Source organism: Saccopteryx leptura, chromosome 1 (assembly GCF_036850995.1).
Source record: "Saccopteryx leptura isolate mSacLep1 chromosome 1, mSacLep1_pri_phased_curated, whole genome shotgun sequence".
NCBI lineage: Eukaryota > Metazoa > Chordata > Mammalia > Chiroptera > Emballonuridae > Saccopteryx > Saccopteryx leptura.
In genome coordinates, this window is record NC_089503.1 from 383538986 (window position 1) to 383553747 (window position 14762).

The following is a 14762-nucleotide window of genomic DNA, read 5'->3' on the forward strand; positions in this document are numbered from 1 at the left end:
ATAAAGCGTCAACCTGGAAACGCTGAGGTTGCCGGTTCAAAATCCTGAGCTTGCCTAGTCAAGGCACATATGGGAGTTGATGCTTCCTGCTCCTCCCCCCTTCTCTCTCTCTCTCTCTCTCTCTCTCTCTCCTCTCTATAATGAATAAATAAAAATAAATAAATAAATAAAAAGAGAGGTAATCCCATAACCCACTGCCGGCCATGCAGCCTCTCCTCATTGCGTTTTATGGGCTGCTGACTGTGTCCCCTAAGATTCAGATGTTGAAGGCCTACATCCCTAGCATCCCAGAACGTGACTGTATTTGGAGATAAGGCCTTTAAGGAGGTACCTGAGCTAAGACAGGCCACGTAGGGTGGGCTCGAAGGCAGGGGGACTGGTGGCTCGTAGAAAGGGGGGCGAGGGCACCGAGAGACACCAGGGTAGGCAGGCACAGAGGAGAGACCTTGTGAGGACACAGTGGGAAGGGCTGCTGTCTGCAAGACAGAGAGAGGCCTCAGAAGAAACTAAACACCTTCCACTTGAGCTTCCAGCCTCTGGAACTGTGAGAAAGTAACTGTCTGGTGTTGAAGCTCCCCTCCCCACCCCCGCCCTGGCCTGACTGTGGTGCTTTGTCACGGCAGCCTGAGCTGACTGATACGTGTCCCGTCCTGGCCCTTTGAGGCTTCCTGTGTTCTGGCTCAGTACTTTGATAAATGAACTGGGGATGATGTTTTAATGGAGACGATCGAGTCCCTCAAACTTCCCTCAATAACATAGCTCCACTTGGAACATTAATCTTCAATGCCTCTCCCCTAAGAGGCGTTGGCATCGCGATAACGCAGGGGTCAGCCCAGCACCCCTCTGCCATCCTGCTAACAGGGGATTTGTGCCCCTGGGAATGGCTCCTGTCCTCCTCTATCAGTCCCCTGCCCTTGGCCGTGGTGGAGGGCCCTGTAACCCAGGCAGGGCCCCCGACAGCAGCTCGTCCCCCACGTGGGGACGGAGAGTTGATGCGCACCACAGGGACACACCATATGCATAAAACAAACGACAAAATCCGCGTGATCACCTCCATAGACGCAGAGGAAGTGATTGACAAAGTCCGAATTCTTTTATGATGAAAATGCTCAACCAACAAAGGTTGGAAGAAAACTTCCTCAATCCAATAAATCTTGCTGCAAAGCAATAAAAGGCGTCCAGGGTTGTTCATCGGTGACATGATATTGCCTAGGGAATGTCCTGAGGAAAACAACCTATTAGAGCTCATCAGTGAGTTCAGCAAAGTTTCAGGTTACAAAATTTATCTACAAAAGTCAATGGTATCGCCTGACCTGTGGTGGCGCAGTGGATAAAGCGTCAACCTGGAAAGCTGAGGTTGCCGGTTCGAAACCCTGGGCTTGCCCGGTCAAGGCACATATGGGAGTTGATGCTTTCTGCTCCTCCCCCTCCCCTTCTCTCTCTCTCTCTCTCTCTCTCTTCCCCCTCCTCCCTCTCTAAAATGAATAAATAAATAAATCTAAAAAAGAAAAAAGAAAAGTCAATGGTATTTATTTTATTATTATTATTTTTTCTTTCTTTTCCAAGTGAGAGGAGGGGAGATAGAGAGACAGACTCCCACGTGTGCCCCGTCTGGGATTCCCCTGGCAACCCCCATCTGGGGTTGATGCTCTGCCCATCTGGGGCCATGCTCACATCCCAGCCATTTTTAGCACCTGAAGCAGAGGTTCCACAGAGCCATCCTCAGCGCCCTCGAACCAATCGAGCCATGTCTGTGGGAGGGGAAGAGAGAGAGAGAGAGGAAGGGGAGGGGGTGGGGTGGAGAAGCAGATGGGCGCTTCTCCTGTGTGACCTGGCCAGGAATTGAACCCAGGACATCCACCTGCCAGGCCGATGCTCCACCACTGAGCCAACTGGCCAGAGCCCAATAGTTTCTTAAGTATGATACCAAAAGCACCAGCAACAAAAGAAAAAAACAGATAAATGGACTTCATCAAATTTAAAAGAAACTGAAAAGACAACACAAAAATTGGAGAAAAATATCTCCAAAACATTTATCTGACTTGTATTCAGGATATAAAGAACACTCACAATCCAATACTTAAAAGACAAATAACCCAATTTAAAAATGGGCAAAGGACTTGAATAGACACATCCCAAAAGAAGAGATACACAGGACCGATAAGCCCACGACCACATGCTCCCCGCCATCAATCATTAGGTGAACGTAGACCAAGCCACAGGGAGGTTCCGCTTCACATCTGCTAGGGCGATCATGATGAAAAAGACGGACGGTAGGCTGTGTGGCGAAGATGTGCAGAGTCCCCGTGCACGGAGCTGGTGGGACTGCGAGGTGGTGCGGCTGCCATGGAAACCAGCTCGGCAGCTCCTCGAAAAGCTAATGGAGCTAACACGGCTTTCTCATGTGATCCAGCAGTCCCATTTTGAAGAACATGACCAAGAAAATTAAAAAAATACATGTCCACACAAAAAATTCATCAACCAAGGTTCACAGCAACCCCTCATCCATAACAGCCAAAGGCAAACACAACCCAAGGGCCCATCAGCTGATGCGTGGATAAACAAAGGTGCTGTAGCTGTACAAGGCAATATTATTTGGCCATTAAAAGTAATCAAGTTCTGGCCCTGGCCGGTTGGCTCAGCGGTAGAGCGTCAGCCTGGCGTGCGGGGGACCCGGGTTCGATTCCCGGCCAGGGCACACAGGAAAAGCGCCCATCTGCTTCTCCACCCCTCCCCCTCTCCTTCCTCTCTGTCTCTCTCTTCCCCTCCCGCAGCCAAGGCTCCATTGGAGCAAAGATGGCCCGGGTGCTGGGGATGGCTCCTTGGCCTCTGCCCCAGGTGCTAGAGTGGCTCTGGTTGAGGCAAAGCGACCCCCCAGAGGGGCAGAGCATCGCCCCCTGGTGGGCGTGCCGGGTGGATCCCGGTTGGGCGCATATGGGAGTCTGTCTGACTGTCTCTCCCCTTTCCAGCTTCAGAAAAATACAAAAAGAAAAAAAAAAAGTAATCAAGTTCCGGTAGACGCTATCCTACGGATGAACCGTGAAACCACTGTGCTCAGAGAAAGAAGCCCAGTGCAAAAGGCCACATGCCGCAGAATTCCGTCTGTCTGAAATGTCCGGAATAAAATATCCACAGAGACAGACGTTGGACGAGTGGCTGCCCAGGGGCAACCAGCAGGAGGGAGTGGAGGGGGACTGCTGGTAGGTACGGGAGATCTTCGCACAGTGACGCCAACGTTCTGAAATTAGAGAGCGGCGGTCGAGACACAGCTCCGTGAGGATACTAAGCACCATCGAAGCGGACACTTGGAAAGGGTGAACTTCTTGAATTAGGTCTCAGTAAAGATGCTATTCAAGAGAAAAAGAGTTTATGGACAAACAGAGCCTTCTGCAGAAGTTCGGCTTCCCCGAAGGGAGCAGCAGGTTGAGGGGACCTTCCCGGGACTGTAAGAGGGAGATTAGGGTTCGAACCCAGGATTTGAGTCCTGATGGTTGTGAGTTTGAATCCTGCCTTCCTTCGCCTCTTATGAATTGTGGAATGTTAGGACTCTGAGTCTCTCATTGAAAACAAAAAATAATTCCTAACTCGTAGGGTTCTTATGAGAATTAACTGCGTGGTAGCTTAAAGTAAGCAATACAGAACAGCTGTGATAATGATTGTTCTCTCTTGGCCAGAGAGGAGAGAGGTCTCTGGAAGGAAACCCCTGGCCTTGGACAAAAAGTGAGAAGAAGAAGCCCAGCAGCCTCATGTTAGATATCAATCGTTTGTGCCAAAGTCAGCCCAGGCCCCACTCGGCGGGGCTGGTAATGCGCTTTCAAACGATGAGGGCCAACCTCTCAGAGGGCCTGAACGTTTCCTTCTCATCAATATCAGATTCTTGTGTAATAGATGGTTTTATTTTTCCTTCTGCCTTTTTTTTTTTTGCATTTCTCTGAAGCTGGAAACGGGGAGAGACAGTCAGACAGACTCCTGCATGCGCCCAACCGGGATCCACCCGGCACGCCCACCAGGGGGTGACGCTCTGCCCACCAGGGGGCGATGCTCTGCCCATCTGGGGCGTCGCTCTGTTGCGACCAGAGCCACTCTAGTGCCTGGGGCAGAGGCCAAGGAGCCAGGACCATCTTTGCTCCAATGGAGCCTCGGCTGCGGGAGGGGAAGAGAGAGACAGAGAGGAAGGAGAGGGGGAGGGGTGGAGAAGCAGGTGGGCGCTTCTCCTGTGTGCCCTGGCCGGGAATCGAACCCGGGACTTCTGCACGCCAGGCCGATGCTCTACCACTGAGCCAACCGGCCAGGGCCTTTCCTTCTGCTTTTGTGTACTTTCCAAGTTTTCTGCAGGGACGAGGTATCTGATCAAAGTGTTATTAGGAAGCGTGATTCATGACAGGCTGCCCTTTGTCTAGACTTTTCTTTCTTGTTTCTTGAACAGCTCGGTCAAGATAAGTATTTGTGAAGCTGTGCCAGTCGGGATTCAGTTAGAGGAAGCAGGAACTTGACCAGCTCATCTCAGCAGAAAAGAAGTCAGGGGCTTGCAAAGTCACTGAAAGGGTTGGAGGAGGGGTTCTAAGTGGGAGCTCAAAGAATGTGCTGGGACACCAGAGGGCCAGCCTTGCTCCATGAAGGGGTGTCCACCTGCTGGAACCTGGCTGGAAGATACACAACTTCTCTCTCTCTCTCTCTCTCTCTCTTTTTGTATTTTTCTGAAGTGAGAAGTGGGGAGGCAGAGAGTCAGACTCCCACATGCGCCCGACCAGGATCCACTGGGCATGCCCACCAGGGGGCGATGCTCTGCCCATCTGGGGTGTTTCTCCAATGCGACCTGAGCCATTCTAGCACCTGAGGCAGAGGCCAGGGAGCCATCCTCAGTACCTGGGCCAACTTTGCTCCAATGGAGCCTTGGCTGTGGGAAGGGAAGAGAGAGATAGAGAGGAAGGGGGGGGGGAAGGGTGGAGAAGCAGTTGGGCGCTTCTCCTGTGTTCCCTGGCCGGGAATCAAACCTGGGATTTCCACACACAGCGCTGACGCTCTACTGCCGAGCCAACCGGCCAGGGCCGATACACAACTTCTCTTGACCTTGCTTGTCGCAACAGCAGCTGGATCTCAGGGAACACAACCCCATCCCGCTCACTCCTCCCACCTTGGGCCAGGACATCTAGTTATCGGATCCAAAGTCACATCTAAGCCAGACCTGTGGTGGCGCAGTGGATAAAGCGTCAACCTGGTAAGGCTGAGGTTGCTGGTTTGAAACCCTGGGCTTACCTGGTCAAGGCACATATGGGAGTTGATGCTTCCTGCTCCTCCCCCACTCCTTCTCTCTGTTTCTCTTCTCTCTAAAATGAATAATTAAAATCTTAACAAAAACAAAGTCATATCTGACTGTTGGGGACCGAAATATAAACAGGGTGTTTTTATATCCAGGGGACAGGTGCTGGGCCTAACTACCCATCTCACCTGCCCAGTTAACAAAGAGCTATCCCTGATTACTGCTTATCCCACCCATGTTCTCCGGAAGAGGCTGGAAGCTAGTTTCTTATTGGTGTAAAGTTAGATCTAAATGGTATGGTGAGGGTTGTCTTTGAGTTGTCTTGGAAACAACTGAATTGCTAATGGACCATGTTTTTTTCCCTGAATAAAGACGGATGCGCTTCTGGGGGCGGCCATTGCATCGGCTCAGGAGCAGTAGAGACTGCTTGCTGTGTGGTCCTCCCGAACCCATCTTTATGTATATATCTTTAATTCTCTGTCTATCATTTATTTAATTCCATACCTTTTCCCATTCGAGGACCCCGTAACAGACTTGTTGTGGCTGGACCGTGACATCTGACACTCTAGCTGCAAAGGAGTCTGGTAAGCGTGTTTTCCAGCTTTCCAGCCCCCGTGACAGTGGGAGGGACCTGAGGCTTTGAAGGCGGGTGAGACGGACCTGCACAGAGTCAACCCGTCAGGACCATCCTCCTTACAGCAAGATTTTAACATTTAATTTGGTTCAGTACTTACTCGAGCTAAACACCTGATACTCCCTTCCTTTGTCCGTATAAAATTTATATCTGCAGTGTGAAACGACTTCTCTTCCCATTCATGGGGCCTCTATATTTACCTCTGAAGCCCCGTCTGCAATTCCAGCCCTGGAAATCTGGAGAAGGGGTTTGCTCTGAGGAGTCCTTGTGTTGAACTCCGAGGGCTTCACAGCTGGCCAAAGCCGAGATGAATAACTGCTTTCTCTACGGGGAGTGAGAGGCTCCCGTGTGGTTCAGGAAGCAAGAACTTCCCTGTATTCTCCAGAGCATGACGGGCACTTCCTGCAGGAAGCAATATACTTGATAAGTGGAATATTGTTTCAATAAAGAACCAGCTGCTCGGAAACACGCTCAGAGCCCAAGAAGCATTTGAGAGGATGCCGACCTTCACTAGTGTGGAAGGAGGGGCAGGCCCCCTCTTCCCTGAGAAGGAAGAAACGAAAAGAATACAAGGGAAAGGAGCCAGCTGGGGTAACCGAGTCAGCCAGTGATAAATTATCTATATCCTGGCCTGACCTGTGGTGGCGCAGTGGGTAAAGCATCGACCTGGAACGCTGAGGTTGCTGGTTTGAAACCCTGGGCTTGCCTGGTCAAGGCACATATGGGAGTTGATGTTTTCTGCTCCTCCCCTTGTTCTCTCTATCTCTTTCCTCTTTCTTTCTCCTCTGTCTCTAGTTAAAATGATTAAATAAAATCTAAAAAACAAACAAACCCATCAGTGATGTAAAAAAAATATCTATATCCCATAGTTACAATACAAAACAAGATCTGTATGTAACTATGGCCAGTGATCTGGAAACCCCTTCCTCCTTGTTTACCCCACTGAAACTCCCCCTCTCCTCTCCTGGAGTCCTGGGAAACCTTAAAGAAGTCACACACCGCCTGACCAGGCGGTGGCGCAGTGGATAGAGTGTCGGACTGGGATCCAGAGAACCCAGGTACGAGACCCCGAGGTTGCCAACTTGAGCGCAGGCTCATCTGGTTTGAGCAAAGCTCACCAGCTTGGACCCAAGGTTGCTGGCTTGAGCAAGAGGTCACGTGGTCTGCTGTAGCCCCCCCCCCCCATCAAGGCACATATGAGAAAGCAATCAATGAACAAGTAAGGTGTTGCGACGAAGAATTGATACTTCTCATCTCTCTCCCTTCCTGTCTGTCCCTCTCTCTGTCTCTGTCACTAAATAAATAAATAAATAAAATTAAAATGCTTAAAAACAAACAAACAAACAGAAAAAGAAATCACATGCCCATTGCTCAGATACTGTAAAGGTATATAACCTGTAAGAAAATCAACTTCAGGGAGGCTGTGTTTTGGAGCTATAATCTCCACATGCTCCGCCGGCTTAATAAATTCTCCTTCCTTTATTGATTGAGTTATCTGAGTGTCTATCCTTTGTCGGGTCGCTTCCTGCAACACTAGGAACAAAGAAAGGCAAATTCAAACAAGAGCAGCTCATCTGACCGGCGACAAGGAACGAGATCAGGCTTGTCCCCATCCCCCGTGGGACCCACACCCCCCGCTGGAGGGAGAGAGGTGCAAACTTCCGGAAGGGAATTTAAATATGTCTCCCCTGCAAGCTGGCCATTCTATGTCTGAGAATACATCTTTCAGAAAAGTTCACACACACACACACACACACACACATTTATAGAGATATTCTCTGAAGCACGGGGCTTCAGTTACAGAATCTTGGGGAAAATCCAAATGTCTAGTGTTGGTCAAATAAGTTTGTAAATATGATATATAGGTTTGCTCGCTTATAGTTTGCATTGGGTGTGGGGGACAGGCTGTTGCAGGCAGGGTGGTTATAGCCTAAGGCAGGGGTCCTGAACTACGGCCCGCCCCCGCCGCACTTCCAGAAGGAGCACTTCTTTCATTGGTGGTCAGTGAGAGGAGCATAGTTCCCATTGAAATACTGATCAGTTTGTTGATTTAAATTTACTTGTTCTTTATTTTAAATATTGTATTTGTTCCCGTTTTGTTTTTTTACTTTAAAATAAGATATGTGCAGTGTGCATAGGGATTTTTTCATAGTTTTTTTTATAGTCTGGCCCTCCAACAGTCTGAGGGACAGTGAACTGGCCCCCTGTGTAAAAAGTTTGGGGACCCCTGGCCTAAGGCTTAGTTTTAAGACTAAGCCTTTCCCACCCTTTTGAGGAATCCCATTATGCCTCAGATAAGTGACTTTATATCAGAGACTTTTTTCTTTGTATATTGGATTAAAGGTTTGATTTCTACACTATAAAGTGGGGCAGACCAGGAGCTTGTTCCCTCTAGGTTCCTGAGATTAGCATTAGAGAGGAGAGCAGAGAAAGGCCACGTGGAGGAGAGGAGAAGTAGCCAAGATGGTGGAATGCTGAAGGAGAAGCTAGTTTGTACAGAGTTTGTGCAGAGAGAAGGAGATGGGGAACAGAGGTGAATAAGGCCGGTGAGGTAGAAACCTTTGATTCTAGGAAACTTGGATGAGTCAGTGGCTTTGGGAGCCCTGAATGGAAAGGGAAGTGTTTTCCCACTGTGAGTATTTCTTGCCCGCCGGTTGCAAGCTAGGATAAAGATGATGGCCCACCAGTTCTTGGCTCCGTTGTTTCATTACCATCTGTCCGAATCAAATGCAAACCTGCATGAGCCAGGCGGCTGTGATGGTGGCTGTGACTACTGGCTTTACATCTAGCAATGGGGTTTGGATAAATAGACCCAATGAAATGCTCCTCAGCCAATGAAAAGAGCAGTAGGTCTGCAAGTCCTGAAGTGGAAGGGACGTGTGGATACTCTCGAAGGTGCAGGGTTGGGCTCCTCTTGGCCTTCTGCCAAATGGTGATGCCACCCTCGTCTGTGAACACTTGGAATTGGTAGAACCGTCATTCGGAGAGCACGGGCACAGCGAGGCGTAGGTCGATTCTGTTCCTTGAGATCATTTATATAAATCACACTGAGGAATTAGACCAAAGGCGTGGGATGGTCTCTAGTCTTCATGTCTTCCATTAAGTTGTGAGAATTCTACTTACGGTCTTTCCCCGTGTATAAGACGCACTCTTTTTTGAATAATTTGGGGTCTAAAAACTGGGTGCGTCTTATATAATGGTTGCAGATTTTTTTTACTTGCATTTCCTGCTTTTTTGCACTTGATTTTGCACTCATTATTGAAGACAGTAATCTGTCATCAGACACAGATGAGGACAAGCTAATGGATGGGAGTTTTGATAGTGATGAGGAGTTGTATGAATTTTATGATAAATAAAACTTGAGTTCAAAAACTTTATGTAATACTTTTTTTTTTCTTTCAAATTTCAGGCCTGTTGGGCAGATAAAATGTATTATGCTCACTTTGTTAAAGATGGTACTGCCCACGTGAAGCCGTTGCCCAGGTGATGTTAATGTGTGTTGAGAATCCTTGTAGCCTGGGGCTTAGTTTTGGGATTAAGCCTTTCCCACCCTTTTTGATGTAGGGTGGTACAATCCAATCATGCCTCAGAGAAGTGACTTTGTATTAGAGACTTCCCTGTTTTGTATATTGGATTAAGGGTTTGGATTTCTACACTATAAAATAGGGGCAGAATAGGGGCTTGGGCGCTTGGTTCCTGGGATGATTAGCATGAGAGAGGAGAGAGAGTAGAGCCAGCAGCGGAAGGAGGCCACGTGGAGGAGGCCAGGAAAAGCAGCCAAGATGGCGGAGTGCTGAGTGAGATGCCAGTTTGTGTAGAGTTTGTATCTGGGATAAGGAAGGAGATGGGGAACTGAGGAGAATAAGGCTGGTGAGCTAGAAACCTTTGATTCTAGGAAACTCGGATAAGTCAGTGGCTTTGTGAGCACTGAATGTGATTGGGTTTTGAAGCCCAGTGTATTTTTACTTGCCCGCCGGGTGCAAGCTAGGGCCCACCAGTTTGTGGCTCCGTTGTTTCTTTACCGACTGTCCGAATCCAATGCGAACCTGCATAGGCCGGGCTGCTGTGATGGTGGCCCTGGCCCTGCCTGCTGGCTTTACAAGGCCCCAAAATTAAGGTGCGTTGTTGGGCAAATAAGTTTAATGTGATTTTTTACGCTCACTTTTATTGTTAAAGATGGCGTTGCCCAGGTGGATGGCCCTTGCCTAGGTGATAATACTAATTACCTTCCTGCTTGGGAAGTGGCTTGATTATGCTAATGTGTGTGGGAGGAGGGGGTTGTCCTGCCGAAAAGTTTTAAAAGGAGGAGCTAAGCGGCCATTTTGGAGGATAGAGACCACCACGTTGTTGTTGTTGTTGTTGTTGTTGTTGTTGTTGTTGTAGAGAGAGGAGACTATGTTGTCGCAGGGCGGAGAGGCCACGTGGAGGAGAGGAAGCAGCCCAAACGGAGGCATGCCGAGGGGACTGAGTGAGGCTGGTGAAGTCTTGGATTCTAGAAAAACCCAGAAAGATTCTCCTGGTTGTGGCACAGGAAAACATGTGAGTGGGTTTTGGTGTCCTGTGTGTTTGTTTTTACTCGTTGGCCGGTAGGAGTCTAGAATAAAGGAAACCGGCCCACCGGTTCTTGGCTCTGTTCTTTCTCTGCGATCCACCCGAATTAGACGCGAACGTAAACCCGCACGGACCAGGCGGCCGTGATGCTGGCCGGGGCGACTGGCCCTGCATGCGTCTTATACACGGGATCATCTGATCCAAGGGGGAATATGGTCATTCTCAGTGCCCAGTAGAAAAAAAGGACGGTTGAACCTGGGTGTTGAGAGAGGTGACCTCGCTGCTGCTGACAAGCTGGTTTTGGTTCCCGCTCTGGTCCCTCCCTCCTCCCTGCCTGTCTACATGGACGCGGGGGAGGGGCCCCTGCCAGTTCCGCTCCGGCCTCTGAAAGTTTCAAGCGCAAAGGTCATCAGCACACGGCTGAGAAGCCGCTGTTGGTAAAATGACATTTTCTTACTGTCACTTTGCTTGGGAAACGCAGGCGTGGCGGGACATCCCTCTCAAGTGTCACCTTTCTCGGAGTACACAGCCTTTCATTCCTAAGTTAAAAAAAAAAAAAAAAAAAAGAAAAGGAAAAGAAAGAAATTATTCAGGGCTTGGAAAGGAGAAGGGAGTTTCCTTTCTTCTTTGGCTGAAAAATCCCTTAAGACGATGTTTATTGTGGAGCCAACACAAAAACATAAACAAAAAAAAGGGGGGGGGAAGAGCAGTATATTTTGAAAGTGTTCCTGTCTGTGAAAACGAGGAGGGTGATGGCAATAATAATAATAAATGATGCTGTGCTATTTTCTATAAAAAGCATCCCAGAAGAGCAATTTCAAAAAAAGTGATCCTCTCCAAGGAGTGGGGTGTTGTGGGGTCTCTGGCCTTCTGAGTCACACACAGACGTGTATTATTATTGTAGCACAGCAGAAATGACCCAACGGGGGGCTTGCCTGCCTGTCCCGTAGGCTCTTGTTTTGATAAAAGAACTTCAAAGCCCCTGGTGTGGGTGGAGTGATCCGACTTATCAACTGAGAGGACTTGCTAATTAATGCAAAAGCCCACCTCTTCCCCCAATCACGCTCCTTCCTGCTGGGGCCTGGGGCCTGGGGCCCGAGATCTCCGCCACCCGATCACATTCCCCTGTGAAGAGAGTGGGGCCCTCACGTTTCACCTTGCGACCTTGCGGACAACCTCTGTGGTGGGAAGCTGTCCCCACCCTGGACTGGGAAGTTGGAGCTGAGAGACTAAGAGCCACCAGGGGCAGAAAGAGCTGTGAGTAATGCCTCAGGAATCGATCGGGGCTTCAGGCGCCTCCATACTGGCTTCACGTTTTTAATTTCAAGATTAATTAGTTTCTCTTTTGTTTCATTGGATTTTATTTTTTTAGGGCGTTCTGGGTGTCTCAAACCTGGGACCTCAGCATCCCGGGTCGACGCTCTATCCACTGTGCCACCCCAGCTGGGCAGGTTATCTACCTCTTTTTTAGTATTTGTAAAGTGGCATTGTTTTTACATGTAATGTTGCCCTGCACCTGGAAATTATTTTATACTGTAGTATCAAGTGTAGATCTAAACTAATCCAGCCGTTGTCCCCAATCCCATCTACTACATAACCCACATCTTCTTGTCAGTTTGTGTTCTTTCTCATACATTGTTGGTCAAATACGTTTGTAAATATAATATATAGGTTTGCTCGCTTATAGTAGTTTGCATTGGGTGTAGGGGACAGGCTGTAAGCAGGCAGGGTCGTTATACCCTAAGGCTTAGTGTTAAGACTAAACCTTTCCCACCCAAACTGACTTTGTATCAGAGACTTCCTTGTTTGTATATTGGATTAAAGGTTTTAATTTCTATACTATAAAATAGGGCACTATAAAACCAGGAGCTTGCGCTCTCTCGATTCCTGAGATTAGCATTAGAGAGGAGAGCAGAGAAAGGCCACATGGAGGAGAGGAGAAGCAGCCAAGATGGTGGAGTGCTGAAGGAGAAGCCAGTTTGTGCAGAGAGAAGGAGATGGGGAACAGAGGTGAATAAGGCTGGTAGAAACTTTGATTCTAGGAAACTCAGATAAGTCAGTGGCTTTGGGAGCCCTGAATGGAAAGGAAAGTTTTCCCACTGTTATTTCTTGCCTGCCAGGTGCAAGCTAGGATTAAAGGTAATGGCCTACCAGTTCTTGGCTCCGTTGTTTCATTACCATCTGTCCAAATCAAATGCAAACCTGCACGATCCAGGCAGCCTGATGGTGGCCGTGGATACTGGCTTTACATACATGAAATTCCTGTGTTCCTTGGAATGGTTTCAAAGCTATCTGTTTTTTCCTTTTGATCTGCCTGGTAATCTTGTGGACAACTTTATTTTCCTTCTTTATCTTTATTGTATATTTACTACCTGGCAGAGAAAATGTCTCTTTCTCATCACAATTATTTTTCTTTTCCAAAAGCTTGATAGTAATCCTACCTGTTAATTCTCCAGGTGGAGATATAGCCAGAAAAATTTTTGTCAGTTTCTAAATTCTAATTGGGTGAAATTCTTTGGAATTTTAATTGGAAGTGTGGTGAGCTGTGAATGAATCAGCAGAGAAGTGAGACTTTTCCCAGAGGTTTTCCATTCAAGTGTATAGATGTTTCTATAGTTTCTCATGTCTTTTATATCTTTTATATCGCTTATAGGTCTCGTATGTTTCTTCTTAGGGGAAGTTAGAGGATCTTTTCATTGTTATTGTGATTGGGATATTTTCTGTCATCACACCTTCTAACTGGTTACATAGAAATAAAATAACTAGAAAGCCTAGTAAATAACAGTAAAAAAAAACCACCCTAGCTTTTTAAAATGTATTAATTTTGCACACAGCCTCCTTTGTTTTATTAATTCTAATTTTTACAAATATTTCTGTTGATCCCAATTTTCTGGCTATGTAATTATATTTTAACAAGGATAATAATATTGCCTTCCTATCTATATCTATATCATGTAGCTATCTATATCATCTATAGCAGTGGTAGTCAACCTGGTCCCTACCACTCCCTAGTAGGCGTTCTAGCTTTCATGGTAGGTGGTAGCGGAGCAACCAAAGTATAAATAAAAAGATAGATTTAACTATAGTAAGTTGTTTTATAAAGATTTATTCTGCCAAACTTAGCGAAAATTCGACATAAAGTACTTGGTAAGTAATTATTATTATATGCTTTAACTTGCTGTAACTCTGCTTTATACATTTTATAAAGTAAAGTTACTTCCCTACTTTATAAATCACCATTACTGTGAAACCCGTGGACGGTTAAAAAATTTTACTACTAACAGAGATACAAAAGTGGGCGATAGGTATAAAAAGGTTGACTACCCCGATCTATAGCTATAGCTATAACTATAACTATAACTATAGCTATCTATAGCTATCTCACCTATCTAAGGATATAAATCTAAAATAAAACTAGAGAATATAAAATGGAGAACCTTTGGCATGTACCCTCAGAAAAATGCAAGTTGAGAACTGAGACTGATTTCCATTAAATATCTATCTGATTTACAGAAAATAGGGACTTATCTCCTGACCAATTAATATCTGCCAGGAGTCTCTCCCCATTTTCAAGCCAATGGACTTAGTGCTTGGATTCTGGCTGGACTTCCCCTTCTTTGTACTCCTTGCCTAAGCCCTCAATGGACTCGTCCGTAGCTCGCTGTGGCATGTGTTTCTAGAACTGCAATTCCTCTGCTATTCTCAAATGACTCAAATTTCTGATAATTTGAGGTGGCTTCAGTGTACCTCCTTATTTAGGTTGACATCAATGGTGTCAGAAGTGGGATCTGAAGGAGGTCACCCCTAGAATCAAGGGAGGTGCCCGCACTGAGCCCCGTGATCTCAGAGCTTCTGTGAGTCGCCTTTTGTTTCAGGTTTGGCGAGTCTCCTTGCGGGTTTCCGGCTCCCTCCTTCCTGGTCGAGCTCTCTGACTTCCTTCGGGTTTTGGATTTGGATAAGGATGGATTGTCCTACAGAGCTGGACTTCTGCTTTCCGAATTTGAATGTGCTTGGTTTGGATGTAAATTTGTGGGTTTCCTGAAATGGAAATTGGTGAGCGCAGGCTGGGCACCTAAGTGCTGCTAGAGCGCTGGCCCCCATCCTACGAGAGACAAGTGCCTCCGACACAAAGGCTCCTGTATGAGGGCAGTGTGGTCGCAGACAAGCACGTTGTACAATGGGTGGCTTACCTCCCACAAGAAAATTCCATGCGAAGAAGGACACAGAGTCACGGGGTAGACAAGGCTGACCACCAGGAAAAAGTATATAGACTCTCATAAAACTACACTATTAAACAAAACTCAAGTTCCAACTCTA

General features: G+C 47.3%; 1 protein-coding gene across 1 annotated transcript in view; it reads left to right on the plus strand.

Annotated features, from left to right (window-relative positions):
* Positions 1 to 11601: 11601 nt before the first annotated feature.
* The window catches only part of BNIP5 (BCL2 interacting protein 5), a 34619-nt gene continuing 31458 nt past the window's right edge, over positions 11602 to 14762 (plus strand). The window contains exon 1 of the mRNA XM_066359539.1: positions 11602 to 11702. The gene's annotated coding sequence lies outside the window, so the exon portion shown is untranslated. The remainder of the gene's footprint in view (positions 11703 to 14762) is intronic.